This window comes from Silene latifolia, unplaced genomic scaffold (genome assembly GCF_048544455.1).
Source record: "Silene latifolia isolate original U9 population unplaced genomic scaffold, ASM4854445v1 scaffold_231, whole genome shotgun sequence".
NCBI lineage: Eukaryota > Viridiplantae > Streptophyta > Magnoliopsida > Caryophyllales > Caryophyllaceae > Silene > Silene latifolia.
The window spans coordinates 224,667-234,938 of record NW_027413182.1 but is presented as its reverse complement, the minus strand read 5'-3'; the positions used below and the strand labels follow the sequence as shown (position 1 = coordinate 234,938).

General features: G+C 41.5%; 1 non-coding gene across 1 annotated transcript; it reads right to left on the bottom strand.

Moving 5' to 3' along the window:
- Positions 1-9,214: 9,214 nt before the first annotated feature.
- LOC141638923 (small nucleolar RNA R71) lies at positions 9,215-9,321 on the bottom strand. Its single transcript, XR_012542298.1, has one exon. It is a non-coding gene; the product is annotated as a small nucleolar RNA R71 (small nucleolar RNA).
- Between the last annotated feature and the right edge of the window lie 951 nt (positions 9,322-10,272).

The window sequence follows — 10,272 nt, the reverse complement described above, 5'->3', positions numbered from 1 at the left end:
TGTGGTTCGACCCTGTTACCACTAACTTCTGTTAGTTTTAATAGGTATTATAAATATTATTTTTGGTGCACACAACGACAGGTATCAAATTTTGGCGCCGTTGTCGGGGAGGCAGCGCTAGTTTTTATTGTTTTATTATTTTAGTCTTTTTCTTAGTTTAAGGAGCTTTTGTTCCTTAAACTTTTCTCATTGTTTTTGTGTAGTTTTATCTTATGCGCAGGTCTCAACAAGGCGAATTATTTCCCCTTGATCTCGAGCTTGAGAGGACTTTGCGCGTGAAGAGGAGATTATTTCAAGAACAACAGTCAGAGGAAGAGCCTGGTTCTCATTATAGTTTTTACGAGAACGAATTATTTGAGGAGAACCCACCACCATCTCCAGTTTCTTCAACCGATACCGTTACCTCACCAGATTTTCTAGAGATGGCCGAAGAAGCTAGTATAGCCAGTTGATGCCCGTCGTTGTGTGCACCAAAAATAATATTTATAGTCCAAACTACTACTATAGCTAGTGGCAGTCAGGGTCGAACCACAGGGAGGCGATGCAATCAATAGTTGTCTGATTTTAGTCTTTAAGGTAACAAGTGAGTGGGGGTTTGATTTGATTTGGTCTATAGCTAAAGGCAATAAAAGACAGTAAACTAAATAAACGGATGAAATCAAATAATAAAAGGGTGCTAAGATGGTCGGTTCACTATAGTTTCGGCGAGAATACTAGGTAGGTCTAAAACAAACACGTGAGACGGAAAATAAGAAGTCCTCTCGGTCCATTCTTACAGTAGCAACTTTCGATCTCGCTACAGTCCCTAATATCACTAATACTAACTTTCGTCCGAAAAGTGACTAAAAAGGCTAAATTAACTGATCTTTCGATCTCATTAATCTAGTCGTCTTAATTAGGTAGGCTATCTCCCTTCCCTATCTTTCGATCTTTAATGGGTCGGTCAAATCCTAGGCATTTAACTAGTCGCGTGCACTCGATTCGTTAAACATGGAAATTAAATTAATTAAAACGAAGGTGATCTCACGTGGCCAGTCGATCGACCAGGATGTGCGGTCGATCGACCGTGGCGCGATTCAGGTCATACAATTCTAATGCCGCCTACATCTACAGATTCCCTACATCCTAGCACAAGGTATTTAGCTACTCATGACTATGACGAAAACAACAATAAGAGTAAGGAATAAAACTACTGAATTCATGATTGAAATAAGTAAACAAACAAATAACATAAAATGATAATTTCGGTTTCGGGAAACTAATCTAGCAATTTCTAGTCTATGAACGGAAACGAAACTGAATAAATAAGCAGAGAAATACCGAATGGAAGCAGGAAGGAAAGATCAAACCGAATGCAAAAGTAGCTTTATTGATTACGAAATATCACAAGAACCCTAATAAATCTGATAATCTAAAACTGAATGAAAATTGAATGATAAAAGCTTGATTGATATTCTGAATAACCTAGGTTACGTTATATAGAATATCGCGTAACACTTATTCCTAAACCTAATATACAATGGGCTTTGGAAATCTCGTTCTATTAATTCACGTCAGAATTAACGGTATGGTCGATCGACCATAGCAGCCGGTCGATCAACTGAACTATGCTGAACAGTAGCTCCTGTAATATAAGTCGTGCATTGGTCGATCGACTATGAAGGCCAGTCGATCGACTGCTTTAGCTGATAGTCCGCTTCTAATTCTTCATAAAATTATCTTTCAGGCCTCGAAATGCGCACCAAGCTCGTTCCTTGAGTAAATACTTCATGTCAAATGCAATGCAAGGTACTCGGGGACGGATTCAGCTCGATTTCCGCTCGATTCTTCACATTTCTTCAATAATGTACAAAAATACGAAAGTAGACGGAAATAGGGAGAATAGTAGCATAAACTACATAAATGAGCTCTGAAATGCGTGTAAAATGAGGTGTAAAACATCATATAAATGACACGCATCAAACTTCCCCAAACCAAACCCTTGCTTGTCCTCAAGCAAGAACTAGACTCGATCCTAAAACCTAATGGAACGAGTTCAATCTCAGAGCGAAATGCAAACCGAATAGCCTAAACCAATTTAATGCAACAACTAACAATCAATTATCATTACGAATCATGCAAACGAGTTATGTAGTCATTAAAAATCTGCTGAACCGTCAACTGTAGAGACTTATCAATTCGGACTCTCACGGGTCGCTCATATCACACATAAGCACAGGTGAATAATGTAAAGATAGAAAGAAGTCAATGTAATGACACTCACCTAACTACGACCTATAAGAACATGCCTGCAATCTAATATGAAAATAATCTCTACAACCGTACATATGCATTCCAACCAAGCAGATGACCATGACACATGCCGAGGTAAATATGGATATGTGAGGTATGGGTAAGAAGAGGCTAAGATAAATTTGGATAAAAACAGAGTTAAAAGCCAAGCTAGTAACTAAGGGAACCAAATTATAACAACATCCAACTTCTTGCTCAAAATTCCAATCAAAAACGGTGCTAATAGCAAGCACAAATCTCACAATCTCCATAATTAATCAACTCCCCATAAGATACAAATATAGCATGGGAGCAAAAATCGCCATTTAATAAAGACTTTGAATTATGCGAATCTTCTCTTCTCGGGCTTCAGTCGATCGACCAATGAGTCCAGTCGATCGACCGTCCTCTACAGTACACATGCGTTTTTTCTTTCTCTCTTTTTTCGAAACATTTTTCTTCTTTTTTTTTCTTTGTTTCTTTCTTTCCTTTTCTTCCTTCTTCATCTTCCCATCAACATCTCAAAAGAGCATATGCCACCAAAAATGAAGTAACAATCCCAAAAACTGAACTACTATGTAGTAACGGGACAAAAAGGCTATTTTTGGCAGTGTGGAGCTTATGGGTAAAATGAATAAAGGGGTGACCTCTTCCACATGTGTCAACAAACCACAAACCGAATGCATACAGGTATTAAGCAGATTAAGTTCATATTTATGCAAATTTATGTAACATGTCTCATAAGGAGTAACTACTCACAATCCTAGATAAACTGGTCATGAATGTCACCAGTTATGGGCTCTAAACCTCAGAATATGATGTAGTTTAACAAAAATCTAAGTCAAGTCTCAAGTTCAGCAAGAAATTTAACGAAAACTCGTAGACTATGCAAATGATTCTACCAATAACATGTTAATTAGCAAGGCTTAGGCATAAACAGATGCAAATGCAATGCCATCATTGAAATACTACCGTTCCGACTCGACCTATATGCTAAAATAAACGTGCATTTTTTGAAGTTTTGGAAATTTTTCAATTTTTTTTTTGGATTTTTTGTATATATAAGAGAAAATAAACAACAATGCAAGACAAAATGTAAACGTGAATGCAAGCAAATGAAATGCAACGCAAAACCCTTCCCCAAACCAAATCACACAATGTCCCCATTGTGCAAAATCATATAATGAAATAAAAGGGAAATGGGAATTTTGCCATAAATTAACTAAACAAGACATGAAGGTGACTTGAGAACTCACAAGACTTTAAGCGCAAAGAAAAGGAAACCTCCCAAACCAGCGTAAGCTAGGAGGTTTCAGTAGCCAGCAGTGCTACCATAGGTACCTGAAAAGAACAAACAAAAGTACCGCGCATAAAACCGAGAAAACAATTATTGAAACGCAACATTATGTGTAAAATAAAGAAATGGAAGAAAACAGAAATGAGTCGGAGAATAAAGTGGAGAAAAGACTCCCTCAACTCCGCAAATCGACCAAACTCAACAGGGGAATGATCGAAAACAGGTACAACAGCGAAGGGCGGTCGATCGACCACATCACCCAGTCGATCGACCAGGGTGAACAGGAACAGGAGCTCCTGGAAGTCGCAGCTCGGTCGATCGACCACACAGCCGATCGAGCGACTAGAAAACCCCGCTTTGTAAGTTCTCCGATTTCTTGAATTAGCTCAATAAATTGAGCTAACAAGGTCTATAAACCTGCAAATACACACAATAACGCGCCCAAAATTGCGCAAAACCTAAAGCAATAGTCTAAAGTGTATAAAATCCTAAGCAAACTTATTAAAATGCGAAGTCTCGCGCACACGAAAAACGATGAATAGTCTTAAAAGCAATAAAATGTTGTTTGAAAAAGCCTTAATCAACTAATAGTTGATCAAGAACGGCCACGGAATGGCCCACTTGCTCGGCTTACCGGCTACAAGAAGTAGCCTCTAAAGGCTCATCTTCTCACCGCACTCTTCTCAATTCCAACATCCGCAGAGCTCAATGGATCAACGACTTGATCTCCCAATCAATAACTTCATCCGGCTCATCGAATCCGATCGACTCCCTCACTTTGACCGCTCCTCATCGGGCTCCTCATCGCTGCCATAGCTAAGACATCATAAACCGCCTCTTTGAACGATTGGCTCCCTCACAAACCGGAGCAACATGCGGCTCTTCCTTCCCCAAACCACCGCAACATCCACAACAGAGAATATTCCTCCAATTTTCTCCCAATGCGGGGAGGTGTTATAGCGAAAACAGCATAGAGGCAGGGCATATCGGATAACATAAAATAGGATTTCTTTTCGTAAACCGTATTAAAAGTGACCGGCCACATGGGGTCTTTCTTCTTAGCCGTCTGGGCAAAGAAAATGGAATGCTTTCCTACTTTGAAGGTCAAAGTCCCTGAACCAACATCAATAACTGCACCAGCAGTGTGCAGAAATGGTCTACCTAATATGATGGGAATGTGGGCATCTTCGGGCATATCTAGTACAACGAAGTCAACAGGGAAGAAGAACTTTCCTATTTGCATAGGAATGTCCTCTAAGACTCCTATAGGCTGGACCGCAGATCGATCAGCCATCTGTACTATCATGATGGTAACTGCAAACCTAGTCAGTTTTAATTTCCTAGCAAGACTCAAGGGCATGACACTAATACTGACTCCTAGGTCACATAAGGCCTTCTCAATAGAAAAGGTGCCAATACTACATGGGACTGAAAAACTACCTGGGTCTTCTAGCTTATGGGGTGCAGTATGGGCCAAATAAGAACATGACTCCTCGATTAGTGCGACATTAATGCACGCCAAGTGACTTCTTTTTAGACAAAAGTTGCTTCATAAATTTCATGTAAGCAGGCACTTGATTAACTAACTCAAGAAAAGGAACTTGTACGTTTAAGCTATGAATAACATTTTCAAATTTGTTAAACGATACCTGTTCCTTCGTCGGCACCAATCTCTCTGGATAAGGGGCTGAAAGAAGTAACTTAGCCCTCTCCTCTAAGTCGTGCATGCCGGCATCGGTGGACTTAGGCTGAAAATCCACTACCTTCTCTTTGTTGTAGCTTGACCCCTCTTCAGACCGTCTCAAAAATGAACCATTAATCGTCATCGGGTCATACTTGAACCGGGACTGACCCATCAGCATTTGGGTCTTGTCTCAATATTTTTGGAGTAGTCGTACCCCGAAACAAGTGGTCCCTCGAGTTATTTGGCATTGGAGGACGAAAAGACTCACCATCAGCAGCGCTGTCAGTCGATCGACTATGCATGTCAGTCGATCGACTGACTTCTACAGGAACAGTAGCTGTTTCACTTCGCGGACTGGTCGATCGACTGGGTATGTCAGTCGATCGACTGACATACCTGCTGATCGTCTTTTTCTTGCTATTATTCGCCACTGCTTTCTTCTTGCTTGGTTCTGCCTCATCTTTTCCAGTAGCGTCCTCGACCATAGCGGGCCCATCAAGGGTAGACCCACTCCTCAAAGTAATAGCATTAAGGGTCTCCTTTTGATCCGTCTGCGACGGTAAATGTCCCGGAGCTCGAGTTGCACTCTTGCTAGCCAATTGAGCAATTTGGCTTTCTAACATGTTCATCCCGGCCTCTCTAGCTTGAGACTCTTTCAGCAACAAATTTTTCAACTCGACAAATTCGGAACCTTGGGACTGCTACTGCTGCAGTGGAACATACGGAGGCTTTTGATATGGCTGCTACTGCTTATGAGGGGGCACATAATTCTGCTGTTGCTGCTGCTGTGGAGGTGGAGTCGGATTTAGGACATTTTGGCTACTCCACCTCAAGTTCGGATGGACATTCGGCTCAAAGTAAGTGTTTGTCTGCCTATAATGTTGAAAGGCAGCACAAGACTCATAGAGAATAGGACAATGGTCTGAAACATGTCCCTCATCTCCACATCTTTTACAGACGAAAGGACCGTCTGACACAGCATTCACTTGATAGATCCCTCCTTTCGAAGCTCCTCCCAACTCGTACTTTTCAAATCTCGCCGTAAGAGCCTCTAATGCAGCTACAGAAGGGGATTCAGCACTTCTCCTTTGATTTCCCCTGGAATTCCCATACTCAGCTTTGTGGGTGGCCAAATCATCAATAATTTTCCACCCCTTAGTTTCTCCAACATTCTCCTGGAATCTACCGTTTGCTGCCGTATCCAGGATAGTCCTCTGATCGTCATAAAGCCCATTATAGAATTGATTGCATAGGCTCCATTTTTCAAACCCATGGTGCGGAATAGTTCGCACCAGCTTCTTGAAACGGACCCATGCCTCATGAAAATTCGCATCCGGACCCTGTTTAAAGCTCGTGATTTGAGCTCTAATGGCATTTGTCTTCGAGGCAGAGAAATATTTCTTGTAGAATGCCAAGGCCAACGAATTCCAATCAGTGATCCCATTAGCAGCTCGATTCGGGTCTCGGTACCACTCCCTTGCAGCATCACGAAGAGAGAATATAAACATAGTTTCCTTCACCTGGTCCTGGGTCACACCGGTTGGTGGGGGTATGGAACATCAATAATCAATAAAAGTCTTCATATGTTTGGCTGCATCTTCATTTGCAGCTCCCCCGAATTGGTTTCTCTCAACCAAGTTGATATAGGATGGTTTCGGCTCGAATTTTCTATCCGTCCCTGGTAATGCGAATCCCTTATAGAGATTCTCAGCTGTCGGCTCAGAGTGACTGGCTATACTCGCTTCTTCAGCCATGTCTGGAGATGTGACAGTCTCTGTTGAGGAAGTAGAAATAGGTGATGAAGGTGGATCCTCCTCAAACAGCTCGTTCTCATAGTAACTAGACAGAGTACTCAGCTCTTCCTCTGTCGGCAATACTCTAGATGATCGTCTCAACTCACGCAAAGTCTTCTCAAACTCAGGACTGAACGGTAGTAATTCACCACCCTGTGACCTGCGCATAAGAAGAAACTACAAGTAGAATATGAGATTATTTTAAGGAACAGATGCCCCTTAAACTAATAGAAAGACTAAAAATAGAAACAACTAAAAATTTTAAACAATTGCCTCCCCGGCAACGGCGCCAAAATTTGATGCCCGTCGTTGTGTGCACCAAAAATAATATTTATAGTCCAAACTACTACTATAGCTAGTGGCAGTTAGGGTCGAACCACAGGGAGGCGATGCAATCAATAGTTGTCTGATTTTAGTCTTTAAGGTAACAAGTGAGTGGGGGTTTGATTTGATTTGGTCTATAGCTAAAGGCAATAAAAGACAGTAAACTAAATAAACGGATAAAATCAAATAATAAAAGGGTGCTAAGATGGTCGGTTCACTATAGTTTCGGCGGCAGAATACTAGGTAGGTCTAAAACAAACACGTGAGACGGGAAAATAAGAAGTCCTCTCGGTCCATTCTTACAGGTAGCATCTTTCGATCTCGCTACAGGTCCCTAATATCACTAATACTAACTTTCGTCCTGAAAAGTGACTAAAAAGGCTAAATTAACTCATCTTTCGATCTCATTAATCTAGTCGTCTTAATTAGGTAGGCTATCTCCCTTCCCTATATTTCGATCTTTAATGGGTCGGTCAAATCCTAGGCATTTAACTAGTCTCGTGCACTCGATTCGTCAAACATGGAAATTAAATTAATTAAAGCGAAGGTGATCTCACGTGGCCAGTCGATCGACCAGGATGTGCGGTCGATCGACCGTGGCGCGATTCAGGTCATATAATTCTAATGCCGCCTACTTCTACAGATTCCGTACATCCTAGAACAAGGTATTTAGCTACTCATGACTATGACGAAAACAACAATAAGAGTAAGGAATAAAACTACTGAATTCATGATTGAAATAAGTAAACAAACAAATAACATAAAATGATAATTTCGGTTTCGGGAAACTAATCTAGCAATTTCTAGTCTATGAACGGAAACGAAACTGAATAAATAAGCAGAGAAATACCGAATGGAAGCAGGAAGGAAAGATCAAACCGAATGCAAAAGTAGCTTTATTGATTACGAAATATCACAAGAACCCTAATAAATCTGATAATCTAAAACTGAATGAAAATTGAATGATAAAAGCTTGATTGATATTCTGAATAACCTAGGTTACGTTAAATAGAATATCGCGTAACACTTATTCCTAAACCTAATATACAATGGGCTTTGGAAATCTCGTTCTATTAATTCACGTCAGAATTAACGGTATGGTCGATCGACCATAGCAGCCTGTCAATAGACTGAACTATGCTGAACAGTAGCTCCTGTAAATCGTGCGTTGGTCGATTGACTATGAAGGCCAGTCGATCGACTGCTTTAGCTGATAGTCCGCTTCTAATTCTTCATAAAATTATCTTTCAGGCCTTGAAATGCGCACCAAGCTCGTTCCTTGAGTAAATACTTCATGTCAAATGCAATGCAAGATACTCGAGGACGGATTCAGCTCGATTTCCGCTCGATTCTTCACATTTCTGATATAATGTACAAAAATACGAAAGTAGACGGAAATAGGGAGAATAGTAGCATAAACTATATAAATGAGCTCTGAAATGCGTGTAAAATGAGGTGTAAAACATCATATAAATGACACGCATCACCAGTCACTCCGAGCCAACAGCTGAGAATCTCTATAAGGGATTCGCATTACCAGGGACGGATAGAAAATTCGAGCCAAAACCGTCTTATATTAACTTGGTTGAGAGAAACCAATTTGGGGGAGCTGCAAATGAAGATGCAGCTAAACATATGGAGACATTCATTGACTACTGCTGCTCCATACCCCCACCAACAGGTATGACCCAGGACCAGGTAAAGGAGACGATGTTTATATTCTCACTCCGTGATGCTGCTAGGGAGTGGTACCGAGACCTGGACCGAGCTGCTAATGGGATCACTGATTGGAATTCGCTGGCCCTAGCATTCTACAAGAAATATTTCTCTACCTCGAAGACCAATGTCATTAGAGCTCAGATCACGAGCTTTAAACAGGGTCCTGATGAGAATTTTCGTGAGGCATGGGTCCATTTCAAGAAGTTGGTGCGAACTATTCCGCACCATGGGTTCGAGCAATGGAGCCTATGCAATCAGTTTTATAATGGGCTTTATGACGATCAGAGGGCTATCCTGGATGCTGCAGCTAATGGTAGATTCCAGGAGAATGTTGGAGAAACTAAGGGGTGGAAAATCATTGATGATATGGCCACCCATAAAGCTGAGCATGGAAATTCCAGGGGAAATCAAAGGATAGCCGCTGAATCCCCTTCTGTAGTTGCATTAGAAGCTCGCACGGCCAGATTTGATAATTACGAGTTGGGAGGAGCTTCAAAAGGAGGGATCTATCAAGTGAATGCTGTGTCAGACGGTCCTTTCGTCTGCAAGAGATGTGGAGGAGAAGGACATGTTGCAGATTTCTGCAGCAGTCCCTATAAGGCTTGTGCTGCTTTTCAACATTATAGGCAGACAAACACTTATTTTGAGCCGAATGTCCATCCAAACTTGAGGTGGAGTAGCCAAAATGTCCAAAATCCGACTCCACCTCCACAGCAGCAGCAGCAACAGCAAAGTTATGTGCCCCCTCATAAGGAACAGCAGTTTTAAAAGCCTCCCTATGTGCCTCAGCAGCAACAATTTGAAAGTTCTGACATTTCTAAGTTGAAAAACATGGTTCAAAATCTGTCGGGTTTGCTGCAAAAGGAGTCTCAAGCTAGAGAGAATTCTACAAAAATGTTGGAGAGCTAAATTGCTCAACTAGCTAGCAAGAGTGCAACTCGAGCTCCGGGGCAATTACTATCGCAGTCGGACTAAAAGAAGGAGACCCTTAATGCTATTACTACCAGGAGTGGGTCTACACTTGAGGGTCCTACAGTTGAGAATGCTAAAAGAAAGAAAAAGGCTGCTGAAAAGGGGAAGAAACAGAAGACGTATAGCAGTGGAAGCAGTCGACCGACCGCATCACCCAGTCGGCCGACCACTGATGCTGTTCCAGAAGACTTCCTTGATGCTTCTGACAATTC